At 41.3% G+C, this 19,631-nt stretch overlaps 1 protein-coding gene and 2 pseudogenes across 4 annotated transcripts in view; 1 reads left to right on the top strand and 2 right to left on the bottom strand.

The window, feature by feature from the left end:
• The window catches only part of LOC100399855 (G-rich sequence factor 1-like), a 17,854-nt pseudogene extending 12,385 nt beyond the window's left edge, over positions 1–5,469 (bottom strand).
• Positions 1–19,631, top strand: part of CNGA3 (cyclic nucleotide gated channel subunit alpha 3) — a 109,150-nt gene that overhangs the window by 26,940 nt on the left and 62,579 nt on the right. The window contains exon 4 of one of the 4 annotated variants that reach the window (XM_035271644.3): positions 3,969–16,895. The exons of 2 other annotated variants lie outside the window; for them this stretch is intronic. The gene's annotated coding sequence lies outside the window, so the exon portion shown is untranslated. Of the gene's footprint in view, positions 1–3,968; positions 19,620–19,631 lie in introns of all 4 variants that reach the window. One more of the 4 variants, XM_002757396.6, reaches the window with a different exon arrangement.
• LOC100394183 (mitochondrial inner membrane protease subunit 1 pseudogene) lies at positions 10,278–10,687 on the bottom strand (annotated as a pseudogene).

The raw sequence follows: 19,631 nt of genomic DNA on the forward strand, positions 1-19,631 counted from the left end.
GGATTCATTCTCTTCATCCCCTTCTGGTACACCTATCAAACGTAGGTTAGGTCTTTTCACATAGTCCCACATCTCTTGGAGACTTTGTTCATTCCATTTTGTGCTATTTTTCTCTGATCTTGGTTTCTCGTTTAATTTCATTGAGTTGGTCTTCGACTTTAGATATTCTTCTGCTTGGTCAATTCGGCTATTGAAACTTGCGTTTGCTTCGCGAAGTTCTCGTATTGTGTTTTTCAGCTCCTTTAATTCATTCATATTCCTCTCTAAGTTATCCATTCTTGTTATCATTTCCTCGAATCTTTTTTCAAATCTTTTTTCAAGGTTCTTAGTTTCTTTGCATTGATTTAATACATGATCTTTTAGCTCACAAAAGTTTCTCATTATCCATCTTCTGAAGTCTAATTCCATCATTTCGTCACAGTCATTCTCCGTCCAGCTTTGTTCTCTTGCTGGTGAGGAGTTTTGGTCCTTTCTAGGAGGCGAGGTGTTCTGGTTTCGGGTGTTTTCCTCCTTTTTTCGCTGGTTTCTTCCCATCTTTGTGGATTTTTCCGCTGGTCGTCTGCATAGTTGCTGACTTTTCGATAGGGTCTCTGAGTGGACACCCAGAATGTTGATGATGAAGTATTTCTGTTGCTTGGTTTTCCTTCTACCAGTCTAGCCCCTTCGCTGTACGACTGCTGAGGTCCCCTCCAGACCCTGCTTGTCTGGGGTGCACCTCTAGCAGCTGTGGCACAGCGAGGGATGCTACCAGTTTCTTTTTCTGCTATCTTTGTCCCAGGATGATGCTGGCCTAATGTCAGTCTTTTGGATATAGAGGGGTCAGGGAGCTGCTTGAGGAGACAGTTTGTACTTTATAGGGGTTTAATTGCTGAGCTGTGCGCTCTGTTGTTCCTTCAGGGCTGTTAGGCTGCTATGTTTGATTCTGCTGCAACAGAGCTCATTAAAAAACCCTTTTTTTTTTTCTCAAATGCTGTGTGTTGAGAGGTTTGAGCTTCATTTTTGGATGTTCGATGAGGTGTCCTGCCCAGCTAGAAGGCAGACTAGCCACTGTTTGGCTGCCGAGCCTCCGCCCTGCTGTTGTGTGATTCGCCCTGTTCCTGCAGGCTCTGCTGTGGTCTCCGCCACGCCCTGCGGCGGAGTCTCTTCGTTGTAGCGTGTTGCCTTGGCAACGGCAGGCTGCGTCAGCAGTGGGCGTGTATCTCAGTAGGGACGGGTTGCCTCGGCAATGGCTGGCTGCTCAGCAGTGGGCGTGTATCTCAGTTGGGGCCGGTTGCCTCGGTAGTGGTGGACACCCCTCCCCAACAGAGCGTCTCGGACCGTCTGCTCGGGATAGTTTGAAATCGCGGTTTTGTTCGTCCCACTGGGTATCCCAAACGATCTGTCCCTGCAATCCCCTGGGCTGGGCTACTGTCCAAGTCTCGTTCAGTCTCAAGTCCAGCCCTCTCAAGTCTCAGGTTGCCGGTTCAACAAGGCACCCAGACAAGCGCGCCCTGTGGGGATTGCTGGGTAGGGCCGGCCGCCGCCGCCCCGGCTGCCGGCTTCGCCAGGCAGACCTACTGCCTGGCGTCCCGTGTCTTTTTATACTTGGGAGTTTCCCTGTTCTGTGGGCAACAAAGATCAGTCTGGAAATTCAGCTCTGACTCACCGTTTGCAGATTCAACGTGAGCTCCAATCCTGGGTTGTTCTCACAGCGCCATCTTGAGTCCTCCCCACTACAAAATATTTAAAACTTAGGACGAAATCTTTGTGACTGTGGAGGTAGGCTAATGTTTCTTTGTCATGTTACAAAAATCACTAAACATAAATGAAAAAATTGATGTTTGTCTCCAGTAAAGTTCAAAACCTCTACTCAAAAATAAAGACACTAACACAGAAATAAGTAAACCACAGACAGGGAGAAAATATTTGTAATACATATTATTTGATAAGAGACTGCTTTCTATGATATAAAATAACTCTTGCAACTTAGTAGTAAAAAAAGCAAACAACCAATTTATTTTTTTAATGGGCAAGATTTTAAAAGAGGACCTATGACTGGCCATGACTAGCCATAAGTACATGAAGAGTGACTCTTCATCAATAGTCATCAGGGACATTATGGTACTCACCAGGAAAAACGTTATGTGTCAATTTATCTAGGCTGCAGCCGTTATTCAAGAAAACACTAATCTAGGTATTGTGAAGATATCTCGTAGATGGGATTGAGGTCCATGGTCAGTTGACTATGAATAAGGGAAGTTATTCTAGATAATCTGGGTGGGCCTGGCTAAATCCATTGAAAGACCTTAAGAACAGAGCTGATGTGTTCCTGATGAAAAAGACATTCTGTCTGTGGGCAGCAGCTCCTGCCCATGCCCAAGAGTCTCAGTCTGCCCTTCCTGACTGCCCGCCCTACATATTTCACTCTGGCTGGGCTGGAGAGTATGAAGATGGGGAGTGAGAAAGATGTCAATGAAAGCCCTACAAGAAAGTCTTCGGAAAATCCTACAAAAAAGGCTGACTCCATCTGAATGATGCTGTTCTATGATCTCTGGATCTATAAAAACTAGGGCAGAAACATCGCATACCCTGCAACATCTGGGACTGCTGCTCTCACGTGGTCCTCTTGGCACATTAGGGTCACAGTCTTCCAAAGGAGGGACTGCATGGGGCTATTCAAGGTGCAGAGGATATTCTAATGCTAGATAACCAACGTCAGACATTTTCTTACACTCATTGACAGCCCCCAACCTCCAAAGGGGAGGTCATGTCTAACTAAGGGGCTATTTTCCCTTACTTTCCCAAGGGTTGGAATTTACCTGGAGGATGGTGGTCCTGAGACTTATAATCCCAGATTGCTCATGAAGTTAATTAAATAATTGTCCCTCCTCTCTTTACCTCATCTACTCTCTGTTAATATATTAATCCTACACCTCATGCCCATCAGAGAAACATCTTTTTTGTTGTTTTGCTGTGACAGAGATCCTGAAAAACACATCGGATTCCACCAACTCTCAATTCCCAAGGTACATCTGGTGCCTTTGCTCCCTGGGCATTTCCATATGGGTTGTCTTTATTCACATTTGTATTGTTCTAGACACACCTCTGCGGAGGTTTCTGCTCCTTCCCCATCAAAGCTTGGAAGCCCTGGCAAGGCAGTATTTCATCAGGAATCTGCATTGGGCAAGGCTTCTCTGAACCTTGCAAGAAATGTGTTACTATAAAAGCTTTGCTTTTGATGCAAAGGTTGGGATACCCCTTGCTCCTAGAGATGACCATTTCCACTTTTTTATAATTTAATTTTTAAAAATGTAACTTCTTGCAATTTTTAAGTGTTAATCTATATTAAGTATATTCACATCGTTGTACAATTTCACTTTTTTTGTTTTAAAAATAACTCTGCCGTCATGTGGATTTGCACATGGTCTGCTGGGGAATGTCATGAGATTTTAAATTTCTCTCTGGGACTTTTTGAAGGCACAATCTAATAGACCTATCCACATTATCCAAAGCCGCTGTGTGATTTTCTCTGCTGTCAGGATATATTTGAATATAAATAATTTACTTTCGGCCCAGAATCCAAAATTATATTCTATACATGTGAGTCTTCCCAGTAGTCCATCCTTACCTGTAGAACCAAAGAGAAACTGTGCAAGGAGACAATCACTCCCCACAGTAGAGGTCTGCAACTTTAACTTGCCTACATATGGCCCTGGTGACAATGCAGAATCCAGACTCCCATTCCTAGAGATCTGAATTTAGTGGGTCTGGAGTGGCACCTGTCATTCTGTATTTTTCACACACTCCTGAGCAGGATGGCAGCAAATCATCCTGGTGGAACCAGAACCTAAGCAGGTGATCAGAAAGGAGATGCCTGCCCACTATGCTTCTCCCCTCTCAGGCCTGAGCTGTGAGCATCCTCCAGCTGGGCCCAAGGAGAATTCAAGGACTTCCAAGATCTGGAGCTTGTTTTGCTTCTTCACTTACAGGCTTGTAGTCTGCACAGAAGATCCTCTGAACACCTTGGGTGAAGACCATGCCTACTTCATAGGGCTGTCCTGAGGATAAAACAGATAGAGCAGGATCTGGCACACAGTGAGAACTCAATGAACAGTAGGTGTTGCTTTCCCTATGACCATGGTCATTGCTGGTGCCATCACTAACACTCCTATCAAGAGACAGCAAGGAGAAAGCTCCTGAATGAGCCCTCCACCCTCTACCATGTGAGAAAGAAGACCCCACTGCAAGTAGGTAAGAACTGTGCAGAACAAATTAAAATCAGGAGTCTAGCAACAGCACCACACCCCTTTCACCTCATCTCCCTCACACTGGGAGTCTTTTCCAAGGTTCTCACCTCTGCAGGAGCAGCCCAGGCATTTCACCCAACAGGAAACCATCCTTAAATGAGGTTAGTGAACCCTTTTCCAAGACTATTTCCTCCCTACATGCTACTGTAATCTCCAAATCTCTTTTCCGTCATCCCAGACATGTTCAGCTTCCCAATCTGATGTAATCCCCTTCACCAAGTGGAGGAATTCACCAAGCCCTCTTCTAAAGTCAGAGTGCTATGAACTTTCCCCAGGACATCAATGACTGTGCTGAACCTTAGCCCCCTTCCCAGTGTTTCCAGCACAGTCCTACAGCAGCAAGTCAACCTGTATTCCAGTGGGAAATGGCTGTGTCTTGCATAACCTTAAAGCTTCCCTAGTCTCTGCACAAACAGTAGTCTTTCTCAGAATGTGATGAAGTGGGCATACTGTACATACAGCCAAGTGCTTAGTAGGTGCTTAATGGAATGAATGTGTTGTTAAGACCAAATAGTTTCTCTTCAAAGAGTTTCAATGTCTGGTTCTTTGTTCTATTCTAAAAAGTAATCTTACCCATTCATCTATCAGCCTTCCCTATCTCTGCTGTGACCAAACACACCCTAGCATTTCCTGTCACCTATGTACCAGTCCTTCCCGTCAAAAGCCCAACCTTGCCCCCTTGATGATGTCAACAGTATCCAATTGGAATCAGCCTAGATTGTGTGGTCCGACCCCAGCCCACAGTGGGAGGACACAGGAACAGGGTCTGCGTTAGGGGATAAAAATTCCTGCTCGCCTTTGTTCTTTGCGCTCTCCCTTGCCTCTGCCTTGCACACAGGAGATGCCCTTCTAAAGAAGTAAATTACCTTCCTGAGAAACTTTTGACTGAGTGTTTGTTTCCACTTTGTGGCACCAAGCACTTTTATCTGCAACAAGTGGACCTTCATTTAAGCAACCTTGCTTAAATTTTGGGCTTCAAAATTCTCCCACCAGAGTATGTGTACTTTAGAGAAATAATTCACCATAGCCCAGCAGTGGCCAGTCTTCCCAGTCAAAGCCTCTGAGGAAGAGGGAGGAGAGAGTAAGAGCTGCCTAGAGGCAGCAGGAACCCCCTACCCTGTTCATTCTGACTTGGTCTCGGGTAAACAGTCACATGTAGTATGCCTGGTCGTACATGTCCCATTACGCTAGCTGTTTTGCCTCTAATTGATGGTATTTTGCATTTTGGGCCCAATATTCTCTCATAAAAGTATATTGGTTTTACAATGAAAGGGGGGCAAAATGCTACAATCAGGAATAAAATGGGACACCCAATTCACAGAGTGTCTGGCTAGGGTCTGTTTGTCAATGTGCCCACCTGAAAAGAAGCAGTCTAATCAAGATCACAACAATTCACCCCTGATTTGCTGTTTGGGGGCAACCATGAGATAAGGCAGGAAATCTCAGCCTCATTCACAATGAAGAGATGAGTGTTAGTGACTTCTCAGTAGTTACCCCATCTGAAAGCTGTTCATCCCAGATAAGGTCAAGTGATCATACAGCCTTATTTCTCCCAGCCTGTTAACTTTTCCAGGCCAGAGTGTGTCTGACTCTGCAGACAGATTTAAATACACTGCAGACCTCACAGCCATATCACCAGCATTTTTAGGTGCTGAGAGTTCACACTCCTCTGCCTGGGTGCCTGCTGGGAGGATTCTGAGTTCCAGATGGGCTTGGAGGGCCCAGCTTCCTGATGTGACAGAGACTGCAGAGACACAGTTTAAATGTGCGGTTAAGAACCCATCTCTGACGCTGGCCTAGCTCTACTGATGGTGGGCACCTCAGCTGTGCTTCAGTTTCTCCTACGCTGTCATGAAAATTAAATGAGTTAACTTAAAAGGATTTTGCATACTGTGCAGTAGAGAGTAAGGGCTACGGATGGTCGACTGTCATTACCACCAGGGCTCATGTCTTCTAAGCACCTCTCTCTACATTAATAAGCAGGTTTTATCCCTGTAGGATTGTTAGAAGTAATGTTATGTGAAATGGGCAATGCCTTAGCTCTCCAAAAATCACAGAGCTGTCAGTCTGTTTGTTAGTTCTGCAAAATTCTGAACCTGCCTTTTAATAAACTGGAGGCATAATCCAAACCTACTGGGCTTGCCATTTCCTGTCACAATATCAAGGGAACCCAGGTGATCTGCTGGGCAGGAGCTTCAGCTAGACAGAGTGTTAGGACCTGATCGCAAAAGGTGGCCATTAGTGGACAGCAAATCAAACTCACCATTTAACCATGATCTGGTCAGTGCCCATGCTGTATAGAGGGCAGGTTTGAGGAATGGGGTCGGCTATGTGGGAGGAGACTTGCTACCTCCAGTGACCCCCTAAAGAACCTCCAAGTCCACCTCCTTTGACCCCTCTCTTCGTTCTTCTTTGACAACCGAAACAAGCATCAGTAACAACCATAAACCCCATGCAACACACAGAAAATGTGAGCTCACACCAGGTGGGGAAAACAGCAGAGATGCCCTCCTCCCCAGGTAAGGTGGGCGCTATGGCCGGGGGAGTGGGGGAGCAGAGTAGGTGAATCCAGTTTGAGAAACAGAGCCAGGCTTTGTCTCAAAAAAAAAAAAAGAGAAAGAAAAAAATGAAATGAAAAAGAAGGAGAGGAGGAAGAAAGAATAAAGACTGAAAGAAGAAAAGGTGGAAGGAATGAAGGAAGGAGGGAGGAAAGAAAGGGCAGAAGAAAAAGATAAATTCCTTTATGTGGCCACTTGATAGGACATCAGAATTCAAATAGAGAAGGAAAACATAAAAGCTGCCCTGCACAAAGAGTCACAGGGACGGGTAAAACACCCTTGTCTCCTCTAAAATGCATGATTCATTGCTGTTACTGCAAATGTGTGTGCTGTGTCCACTCACAGATAAGCAGGATATATTTGCATGATTTAAATGTCACCTAGATCTTGTGAATAATAAACTGTGAGCCATTCCACAGGATCTGAATCATGTTCCCTGGAAACCATTCCTTCACGAGCTAAGCCCCCATGTCAGGTTCTGAAATTCTCAGACTTCTTATTGCTCTGTCCCATTACTCCAGAAAGTAGCAGGGTAAAAATAAACTATGCCCTCTTCCTCAACAGCTTTCAAATACTTCCAGTACATGATATCCCCTCATCATCATATCAAAGGAGTTAGACCTAGCCCCTTCCCCCAGGGAATGTTAACATCCAGCATTGTCATGAAAGAGGCATGACAATAAACATCTGGGACTGATAACTGAATAAAGTAGTTACAAATGGGTAGTTGAAAATGATGACTTTTTCTAAGTAGCAGTCACTGAAATTTGATTACTGTTTTATGATTTTCAAGAGACTTAGACATATATTATCTTCATTATGTATGTGCTGGGGAAAGACTTCTCCCCCTTGTATTCCTAGAGCTCGTTATCCAAAGCTAGGATTCACACATTTAGCAGGTATTTATTGAGTTGCTACTATGTGCCTGACTTTATTCTAGGAACTTGGAAGTATAGCAGTAGACACAGGAGACAAAGTCTCTGTCTTCATGGTATCTGCAGACTAGTGGAAAGAGGTAGAAAATAAAAATAAATAAAATATGCAAAATATCTGATAAAAAGCAATGGAGAGAGTAGGTGGGATGGGAGAGGAGGGGTCTTGAGATTTTGGATAGGGGTAGGTATTCAGGAAATGCCTTATAAGAAAGGAATATATGAGCAAAGATGTGAAGGAAGTAGAGGAGGAAGACACACTGCTACACAGTAGGAAAAGCAGGTGAAGGACAGCAGAAGCAGACCGTGGAACGATTTTGGAGGCGATTGCAATGACCCAAGCTGGACCTGTAGATGACTTGGACAAAAAGGTAGCAATGGAGTTGGCAAGAAGTGATGGGAGTCTGGATTTATTTTGAAGGTAGAATAGGTGAGATTTGCCACAGGAGGGGATGTGGGTTATAAAAGAAATAGAGGCAGGAAAATTGTTTGAACCCAGAGGCAAAGGTTGCAGTGAGCCAAGATTGCGCCACTGCACTGTAGCCTGGAAACAAAAACTCCATCAGAAAGGAAGGAAGGAAGGAAGGAAGGAAGGAAGGAAGGAAGGAAGGAAGGAAGGAAGGAAGGAAGGAAGGAAGGAAGGAAGGAAGGAAAGAATGGAGGGAGGGAGGGAGAGTGGAGTCCAAGAGTCCAAGATGACTCTAAGGTTTTAGGCCTGAGTTATTTGAAGCTTGGCAAGGACTTCGGCAAAGCATTTTAAATTGGAGAAGGCCATGACTCTTGTCGCATAGTAACACTCTCAGGATTAGGGTTGTGGAAGAGGGACAGGTTGAAACCCAATTCTGGGGACGAATTCCCACCTTCTTCACCTATAGGCACCAGAGACATCCTAACACCCCAATTTCATCTCATCCCATCCCCCTTTTTCAGTGGTCATTGATATTTAAAAAAATACTTAGTACAATTTATAATTAGGTATATATAATTTACATCCAATTAAATGCAGAAATGTTAAATCCCTAATGCAAAGAATTTTAACATTCATATACACCTGTGACACCACTGCCCCATACCAGATGTAAAATACTGCCTTAATCACAGAAAGTTCCTTCCTGTTCCATGGAATCACACTGTGTGCACGCTCTTGTGTCTGGCTTATCAGCCTTGACTTAATGATTTTGAGAATCATTCCTATTGTTGCATGTATCAGTAGTCCTTTCCTCTCATTGCTGAGTAGTATTCCATGTTTGAATAAATCACAATCTGCCTGTCCTTTCATGTATCCATAGGCATTTGGGCTATTTCCTGTTTGGGTCTATTATAAATGTAGTTGCTGTAAACTTCTAGCCCTTTTGATGGCATATGTTTTCATTTCTCTCGGGAAAATACCTAGGAGTCGAAATGCCAGTTCATGCTTTAAGTACACATTTAGCTTTGTAACAAAGTTCCAAATAGTTTTCCAAACTGCTTGAACCATTTTCCATTCCCACCAGCAATGTATGTGTTGCTGTACCTCCTCCCCAAGGTTTAGTGCTGCCAGTTGCTCTTGTGGATGGGTGGTAGTATCTTACTGTGGCTTTAATTTGTATTTCTAATTTGTAATTAGCATTTTGACTACTATAACAACATTGAGTACTTTTCATATGTCTATTTGTCATTCATATATCTTCTTTAGTGAAATGTTCGTTCAAATAATTTCCCAATGTGTTAATTGGGTTTTCTTTTTATTATTGATTTATATAAAAATTTTATATACTTTGAAGATGAGTCCCTTGTCAAATATATGTACTGTGAATATTTTATCTGTCTGGGGATTATCTGTACATTCTTTTTTATTAACATTTATTTTGAAGTAATTTAAGACTTCCAGAAATAGAAAGTAAAATAAGACTTGCAAAAATAATCCAAATAATTTCCAAATGCCTTTCAGTCAGAACCCATAAATACTAACATTTTACCACGTTGGCTTTGTGAGTTTCATTGTTTCTGTCTTTCACAGACACACACACACACACACACACACACACACACACACAATTTTTTTCTGAACAGTTTGAGACTAAGTGACAGAGATGATGTCCCTTTATCTCGAATACTTTGAGTATTTTCTCAAAACAAGGACATTCTCTTACTGAGCCATAGTACAATGATCAAAATCAGTGCATTAATACGAATATATTATTATCTAATCTGCAGACCTTGTTCAAAATTCATCAACTGTCCCTCAGTGTCCTTTATAGAAAAACAATTGCTAAGGCCAGGGATCCAAACCAAGACCACGCATGCATTTAGTTTTTATTTATCTTTAGTCTCTTTTTTTTTTTTTTGAATAGCAAATAGTGTATTGGTAAGTACATGGTTTCAATGGGAGTAATAAATTCACATGAACAGGAGACAATAATCAAGTCAAAAGAATAAATGCTTACTAATTATCAGAAAATCTGCGGCCATTAGGGCTGGCACGTAAAAATCCAAAATCACTCAGAGGCCAAATCTTAAAGAAAATTCATCCTCTTATTAGAATCCATACAGAATAGGTCCACAGTACCTGGAATTTGTAGAATTCTGTAGATTATCACCTGCTAACCAAACATGATCCACTGGCACATAACTATGGCTTTTAAATAAATTTGATGGTCCAGTAGTGAGGATTTTGTCTCCTTCCAAACCGATTACTCTTTTACAGATATTTGATTTTGGATCACTTGGGCTTTTTGCAATCACCGTGTCACCTCTTTGGATACCATAACAATGTCGACTAAGGTTTTCTGCAAAGTCAATATTTGAATTTTGAATTGTAGGCTCCATTGATGGTCCAGAACACATGACAACCCCACCAACGTATTCAAAAGCACAATGAGCTATACAGGCCATGCTGAATAGTATAGCCAACGAGTTGAAATGTTTTCCCTAGAACATCAAGAAGCATAGTTCTTTGTAGATTCTGCCACCATTGGCCATAGGTCTATTCTATAATTCATTCAATTTTTAGGGAAGTCGCAGGACTTCCAGGGAAAAAAAGATGCTTGTCTCAAAGTGTATGTGCGTGATCCATTGAATCTGGAACAGTTTGTCAATCAGTCAATCAGTCCATCCATCCATCCACTCATCTATCCATCAATTACTCACTTATTGTCTTTCACAACTTTGACACTTTTGAGGAGTACATAGCATTTATCTTGTAGACTGTTCTGTTCATTTTCTTTATGGTATATTTTGATGAGAAGAAATTTTTATTTCTATTAAGTGTAATTCATTGGGAGTTTATGGGGTTAGTGCAAGTGTAATTCATTGGGAGTTTTTGGGGTTAGTCCATTTTGTGTCCTACATTAGAGAATTCTGCCTACTCTAAACTCAGGAAAAGATTCTGGATTTTTGTGTCTAGAGTGTCAGGGTAGTCACCTTTATACTTAGGTCTATCTATCACGCATTTTCAATTAATTTTTTATGTGGAGTGAGACAGAGATTGAGATTCATCTTTATTTATCATATCCAGTTCTTTCAGCACCATTTCTTTTTTGTTAATCAATGAGAGCTTGTTATGTTGCTCAGGTTGGCCTTGAACTCATAGCTTCGCCTCCTCAAGTGCCGGGACAACTGGCCGGAGCCACTGTGGCTCCCTTCAGCACCATTTCTTAAAGACGAATATTCTTTCCCCACTGAATTGCCTTTGTATCTTTATCAAAAATAATTTGGCCACATATACATGGGTCTTTTTCTGAAATTTCCATTTTGTTACACTGATCTGTTCCTTATGCCAGTACTACACTGTTTTGAGTATATAGCTTTATCATTAGTTTTGAGATCAGGTAGTGTAAATCCTCCAATTTTGTTATTTTTCAGACTTGTTTTGTCTAATGTAGATCTTTTGGATTTCTGTAAAATTTTAGAATACAATTTCCTTCTTTAAAAAGCCTGTTGAGATTTTAATTAGGATTGTATGGAATCAACAGATCAATTTTGGAGAAAAACATTTTTAAATTATTGAGATTTTATAAACATACGTCATAACATGATAAATCTTTCCATTTATTTAGGTCTTCTTTAATTTCTCTTAGCAATGTTTCACAAGTCTTGCACATGCCAATTTTAGTCCTAAGTAATTGATATTTTTAATGCTATTGTAAATGATATTTTTAAAATTTCATTTTCTACCGTTTGTTGTTAGAACATAGTACAATTGAGTTTTGTATGTTGACTTTGTGTACTACAATATTGTTAAATCAATTTCTAGTTTCATTTTTTGTAGATTACATAGGATTTTCTACATACACAATCATGCTATCTGTGAATCATGATAGTCATCTTTTTGTCAGCATTATACAATTTTGGGTTTTTTGTTTTGTTTTGTTTTATTTCTTTCTATATTGCACTCACAAGGACTTTCAGTAAAATGCTGACTAGAAGTATTAAAAGTGAACATTCTTACCTTATTCTGATTTCAGTCTTCAAATGAGGCATGATATGATAACTGCAAGCTTTTCTTTTTCTTTTTTTTTTTTTTCCTGAGGTGGAGTTTCACTCTTGTTGCCCATGCTGGAGTGCAATGGCACTGTCTCAGCTCACTGCAACATCCACCTCCCAGGTCAAGCGATTCTCCTGCCTCAGCCTCCTGAGTAGCTGGGATTACAGGTGCCCACCACTATGCCCAGCTAACTTTTTGTATTTTTAGTAGAGACAGGGTTTTGCCATATTGGCCAGGCTGGTCTTGAACTCCTGACCTCAGGTGATCCACCCACCTTGGCCTCCCAAAGTGTTGGGATTACAGGCATGAGCCACTGCACCAGGCCAACTGCAAGATTTTCCTACACTTTTCTAAGATGACTTTTATCAAGCTGAGAACATTCCATTCTGTTCTTAATTTGCTGTTTGTTATTGTTGTTGTTGTTTTAACATGAATGGGTAGTGAACTTTGTGACAGAAACTATATGGCCTGGAAGACTAAAATATGTACACTCTGGCCCTTTAAGAAAAGGTTTCCAATCCCCTCTAAATAAGAATGTAAAGGATCCTTCAGCGCATAGCATGTATATCAGTTTGGGTCTAATCAAGAGACAGAAGTTACACAGAGACTATAAAACAGAAGGTGATTATAAAGGAGAAGGTTAATATGAAAATCATTAAACTATGATAAGAGGGAAGTATAAGATGTAAGGGAATGCTTCATGACACCATAGGGCTGAAGGAGAGCACCTAAAGAAGGATGAACTTGGAACTGGGGATCCCATCCACAAGGCTAGCATGCAGACCTTGTTAGAGCAAGTATAGTTGCAGCCCAGTGGTTGGCAGAGAAGTTTGCTGGATTGCACAGGCCAGAGCTGGTCTGCAGTTACTGAGCGAGTAGGAAGCAGCTCTCTCCTGGAGTGCAGGTGGGTTTGAGTAAGCCACAACCAGTGGTCAGCCACATAGGTGTGCAGAGAAAATGGGAGTGCTCATGTGAATAGGAGCCCTGTAGCTGTGGTGTTTGTGATAGAAGAGCTGCAGCACCAGAAGGTTACAGCAGGCAAACCTGGGGGAAGTGGGCATGCAGAAGCAGAGGGATTTGGAGCATCAGTGCAGGCGGGAGGGCTGTGGCATGCAGGGTCCATGCTGCAAAAGCTGCAGAAAGATGACCTCCAGGCCAGGCTGGAGCTGGGAGATCATGAAGGGACCATGTGTGCCAGGCATGTGGCCAAGGCAGAGCACTACCAGACATTCTCCCACCCGTGTCATCCACCAGTGTTGCAGTCACTGGAAACCGCAAGGGGGCCCCTTCCTGCTCCAGTGCCACTCCAGCATCCTCTGCTGAGGAAGTTTAACATCATCCTTACTATAATATTCAAAGAAATTCTGTCCATTGTTGCTGAGCAGGTATTAAAGATACATTTGGAACTGGGAGACAATTAATTAATTGATAAATGATGTGGTATGGTTGAAGAATGAGGTTTCCTAAGAAATCAATATTCTTTTAGAAGATTCTGGAATGAAAGCGAAAAGCAGATTCGTTTTTTAATAGATGATGAACCTGATTCCTATGTTAAATTTAACTTTGTTCAAAGTTAAATAAATTTCAAGTGAACCTTTGTAGACTTTTTGTCAAAATAAACCCATATAAAGAGTATTAAATTGTATCAAGAATGAAAACACATGAGACCACCAAAAAGAGAGTAGTCATTATATACATAGTGGAATTATGCATTTTTTGGCTTTCAAATATTTGCAAGTCTCTAGAATAAGTATTATTGGAACTCAAAAAAAAAGGTGAGCAGACTAAAGAAAATATTTTCATAATATAAACCAGGAAAAAGCCTCTGTCAGTATGGTGCAAAAAGCTCATGAAAACTGAAAGAGAAAACATCAAAACTTTAATGTAAATGGGCAAAGGACATGAGTAGGTGATTCACAAAGAGGACACACAAGTAATAAATATACATAAGAAAACTGTCAACTTTACTACCTCTTGTTGAGATGCAAATTAAAGCTGTAATGGGATACTGTTTATGCATTAAATTTGGAAAAATAAAATAGAATCCTGGTAAAAATAAAATATGGTAGAACTGATAAATGGTTGATGGCAATACAAATTGTTTAAACTTCTCTTGAATTCAGATATTCATATCCCTAGGGTAATCCTACTGCTGAGACTATAACCGAAGGAAATAATTACCAAAAATAGAAGTTTTGATGCATGTGTTTACTGTAGTCATTTTTAAAAATGAAAAAGTGGGAACTAATTTAAATGTACATTAAAAAGGTCAACATTGGCATAGATCACCCTGTTAATTATGTAATTCATTTCACCAGGATCATGGCCAGTGACAGATGATTTGACCATGACCAAAAATCACTGGAAACTAATGCAGCACAATAGGCTATTTCTCAAGCTATAAAGCCTAATTAAAAGCAGAACAACAAAATTATATATTCACATCACTGTTAATATCCCTATGAACAAGAATGTGTGTATATGAATGAAAACTAGAAAGTTATACAATTTATTTATTAGATTGACTTTCTCATTTTTACTTTTGACAGGACCTTGCTCTGTCACCCAGGCTGTGTCATGATCATGGCTCACTGCAGCCTTGACTTTCTGGGCTCAAGCAATCTTCCCCTCTTAGCCTCCCAAGTATCTGGGAATACAAGTGCACCACCATGCCTACATAATTTTTTTTTAATTCTTTTTTTGTAGAGAAGTATTTCCCTATGTTGCCCAGGCTGGTCGCAAACTCCCAGACTCAAGTAATCCTCCTGCCTCGGTTTCCCAAAGTGCTGAGATTACAGGCGTGAGTGACCATACCCAGTTGATTTTTAAAGTTATATTATTACTAATATAGTGGTGCTTGTAAATTTGTTTAATTATGGCAACTAAAATGAAAATAATCCAGGTGCATTGACAGAGAGGAGCTGAGCAAGTCTCACCTCTCTTCTACATGATGTATTTCTATTAAGTCAGCCTTATTTCTCATTAGCTTTTTGCCAATTTTTGTGGAGACACATCACCCTGAGGCTTCACATCCTACCAAGCAGGGTCGGGTAAGCCACATCTCTTCTTCCTGGACTTGGGAGGACTGACTTTTTGGATACTGATACAGAACTTCACATTTGTTCCTGTTACATCTTTTCTTGACCTGTATATTTAGTGCATCATTGAAGGCTCTCAAGATTTTTTTGGATTCTGATTTACACTCCTTACTGACCATATATTCTGAGTGCATGTTAGCTATACATTCTATAAATCTGTATTCATATTAAAATATGCAGGACACTCCACATGTTCACTCAAGGCTGTGATAATGATGTTGACCTGAGCAGTACTGAGTCCCAGAGCATGTCATATCTATTAGCAAGCACTTTGATGCCATTCACATCACAATACACACAAAAAAAAAAGAAAAAAAAAGAAAGCCTTGCATCCAGCACACTTGGGCCATCTTAGCAATTAGTAAAGGTGATTGTCCTTCTTTTGTGAGTGAAAATGAAGGCTTTAGGCCTAAACAAAAGCTCAAGTGATTTCCCTGGGCCAAGACCAGGCTCAATTGTAACAGGGGCCAAGCTCGCCCTCAGTATTTAAGGTCTCATCTGTGCCCTTTCCCCCTGATATCACCCACCTCCTACTATGGCACCCATCCCATGGCATGCTCACTGGCCTGTAGGATCCTCAAATGTGCTCCTCAATCTTTCCTATCAGAATTTTTATTTGATTCTTTAGCCACACTCTATCTCCTGTAGCTATTTGCATTTTGAAAGCGATCGAAGTTTGAAAACAGAGAGATGACATTCCAGTGGTAGGACTTCAGGCATTGATGGTCAGATAGTAGAAATTTGGAGAGTGGGAAAGCTGGCACTGGGGTCTTATGGGCAGCCCCTACCTAGCCACTGTTTGCAAAGCTGACCTGAAAGAGACAGGGAGTCCCAGGGGACAAGCTAGATTAAATCCTATGGTCCACTGTCCTCTTCAGGCTCTTAATGGTTTTTGGTTAGAATTTTTAACTCTTCACATCTTGTTCATTAATTGAATTCAATTTTCCTTCTATTCTTCCAACTGCCAGGTAGGTGAGAGAATAGATGTCATCATCTTCATTGCCTGTGGGGAACCCAACTGTGTGAAATTTGCAATGCAAATTCCACAATATGGATGGTTTTGAGCCCAGACACAGGGATGCCTGAAAGAGGGAAGTTGAGATAACGTTGAGTCAGGGACAGACAAAGGAGAATCTGGTTAAAAGATAATCAGATGATTGAAACCAGAAACACCTGCAGTCATGAGGAACAATGTCTGGATAAGTTTTGTGATCACAAGGAATTTCCATTACCTTTTATGACCATTGATCATGTATCTGTCATCTTTATTGTGTAGGGCATGTGATGTATAGATCTGCTTTTCCCCTTGCAATGACGTAAGCATTTTTCCCCTGGAAAAATGTATATAATCCTAGCCTTTGAGAATTAAAGTTGCTGTTGGAGCACTGTCTCTCTCAGCCCTCCTGACCCTGCTGTCCTGTCTACTTTTCTTCCTGTGCACCCCCCACTCAGGTTAGAAACCTCTTGCTGGTTGAGAGTGCCCGCCAGACGTTGTGGCCCGTACAGGGAGCCTGAGATAGGGGATTTCTGTGACACTTAAGTGAGTGGCGATCACAGTAAGTAACAAAGTTTTAAGGAATATTATAAATACAAGAATCAAGAATTTTCTTTTGTAAATACAAGAAGTTTGTGAGTAAAATTAATCAGGAGTAAAAATGGGGCAACTTGAATCGAAGCAACATAAGTTGTTTGTACATTTATTACATTCTATGATTAAAACTAGATTGCCTGAGAAGAAAGCAGGCAGAGTGGACTTTAAAGACTGAAAACAACTGCTTTTCCCCAGCTTGGGGCCTCCTCGCCCTGAAACTTTATACTGACTGACAGAATTCCTTCAGGAAAAATGGATGCATCCTTGCTTCTCATGTAAACCTTGCCTGTCTCCTCATAAATATTTTATTTCCCAAAAGCCATTCCTACAAATTGCCTTATCATTTACCAAGGATCTAGACCATCTGCCAAAGCAAGTTCACACAACCCACCTTGCTGATAACTGGGTTTATCTCTGTATTTCTGTGAATCATCTGTTAGTCTGGCTTATCTACTTATCAGATTGTGTGTTCTTTAACACACTGGACACCATATGGCCCCCAGCAGAAACGGCAGTCCTGTTGCCTACCTATGGGCACTATTTATGTGCCTTACAATGCTGACTATAAAATATCAGGTCCCTAGTAAATCTAAAATTTGTTTGGACTGGGAAGATTTTAGATAATTAGAAGCAAAAATTTAGTTCCTTCCACCCCTGTTTTTAAAGCAATGTGTACAATGTGCATACAGAATAAACAAATAGCAAATTGTTTATTTACACAGTGAAACTGAATGAACTACAGCTATAAGCAACATCTCTGAATCTTACTAACCTAATATTGATTGACAAAAGCAAATCCCAGGAGACTATATAGACATCACATTGTTTCTCAGTTTCAAAAACAATTAAAGCTAAATGTCATTGAAGAGTCCCCGAGCCACACATGTACACGCTTATGCTCAGACTCAATCCTTCTGGGCCTGGCTCATATTTTCCTTTCATTTCCTGGCATCCAAATTCACAGGCGGATAGAATTGATCTCTTCAGTTTCCCTGACTCCAGACTTCCTCAGCTCCTGGGTGCCACTCTTCCCCACAGACCCCTCCCCACTTCCTTAGTGTCCTGGCTGAGGCTGAAGCACTTAGCATTCATCTGGTCCCCACTCCCTTCCTCCCACTCTCACCTGCTCTGTCAGAAAGAGGAAATGGTGCCTTCTCCATAGCTCTCTTCTTCCGGTGGTCTCCCTATTCTGGCAAAAGACTTTGGGTTTCTCAGGATCATTCTCCTGGGTCTCTTAGTGCCGTGGGCTTTTAGAACATCCCACTAATTTGTTCAGATGCTGCTGTATCCTGTATCTTCACAAAAACTTGCTGTCTCTTCCACACTTGATCATGCCTCAGTTGAAGCTTGAGCAATGATCAGAAATGTCCCCAGAGGCCACTGCACTGAGTGAGCCTTGGGCCAAATCTGGACCCTCCATCCTGGCAGTGTAGGATCTTGCATATCGATGCCTTTTGCAGGCAAATTCACAGATACATCCCCATTCAGTCTCTTTTCTATTCATTTCCAGTCTCCATTCACCTGTTTCCACCTTTCAGACACCCTGAAGTTCTTCAATAATAAGTATTGCCACAGACATCATTTCCTAAGGACCAACTATGTGCCCATTTTTGTGCTAAATATTCTATCTCATTTCATCACACTCGGGGTACTTCTCCATTTCATGATTAATTCTGTAAGTCTTGTTTTCCCTTTCAAATCTTAGGAATAGTGTGCATTTCAGAAACAAGTCCAAAGGGATTTTTCATTTTTCAGGATGATGCCTTAAAATGATCTCATGATCACTACTATTTTCTCCAAAATCAGGATTTAAGATTTTTTGAAGCTCTGAAATGTTTCCAGACAACAGAAGATAATCATCTGTTTCCAGTCTTTCCTGAGGACAAGTCAGCAGGAAACAGCTTTACCTTGTTGCATAAATTCATGAGATTAGAAGAAACAAAGCATTTCCTGACAATGAGAACTATAAAACATTGCACATAATAACTGAGGCACATGTAGATTCCCTGGAATAAGGATACTGAAGTCCTGGATGAGGCAAAGTCTCGTTGATTATATTTTCTCTTACGTTGAATTAATTTCGTATTCCCTTCAGAAGCCCAAATGATAAAACAAGAATTCTCCTCTCCTCCAACTTCTGTTGTTTCAGCTTCCTTTTGTTGATTCACCACTTCCGCTTATTTGCTCTTCCACTACTAGAATCCCTTGAATCTGAACAACTAAACCTGACTTTTCTTTGGGGGAAAATTAGTCCAAGTTTTATTTCACCTCCTTAAGATATGTATGGTGTGAGCCATTCTAATTCTTTACATCTTCAGTGAAGAGTATGCAGTTCATCTCTCCCTTCAAGTATTGTGTAAACTCGATAAACTTAAGCCTTGTAAAGATAATGTCTTCAGTGAACAGGCGATTTGCTAAGAGGAAATGCCATGAACTCCAAGTCCTCAGTGAAGTTCTAGTTAGCTGGCTTTTGTGGAGTTTCTTCCCATGAGGGTTATCAGTCATGAAAGCCTGGAACCCAAGAGGCTGTCTTGAGACTTGTCCCAGGCAAGGAGGCTTTGGTTCCTCCCAGGACCTGCTCCTATGATCCAGAACGACAGTGTGCAGCTGCCAGTGAGGGAGAGGCGGGATTCCGTCTTCATCCTTCATGGAGAAGTGTGTTCTTGGACGTACACCTTCCTGGAGAAAAGTGAGTTTTAGT

This window comes from Callithrix jacchus, chromosome 14, assembly GCF_049354715.1.
Source record: "Callithrix jacchus isolate 240 chromosome 14, calJac240_pri, whole genome shotgun sequence".
Lineage (NCBI taxonomy): Eukaryota > Metazoa > Chordata > Mammalia > Primates > Cebidae > Callithrix > Callithrix jacchus.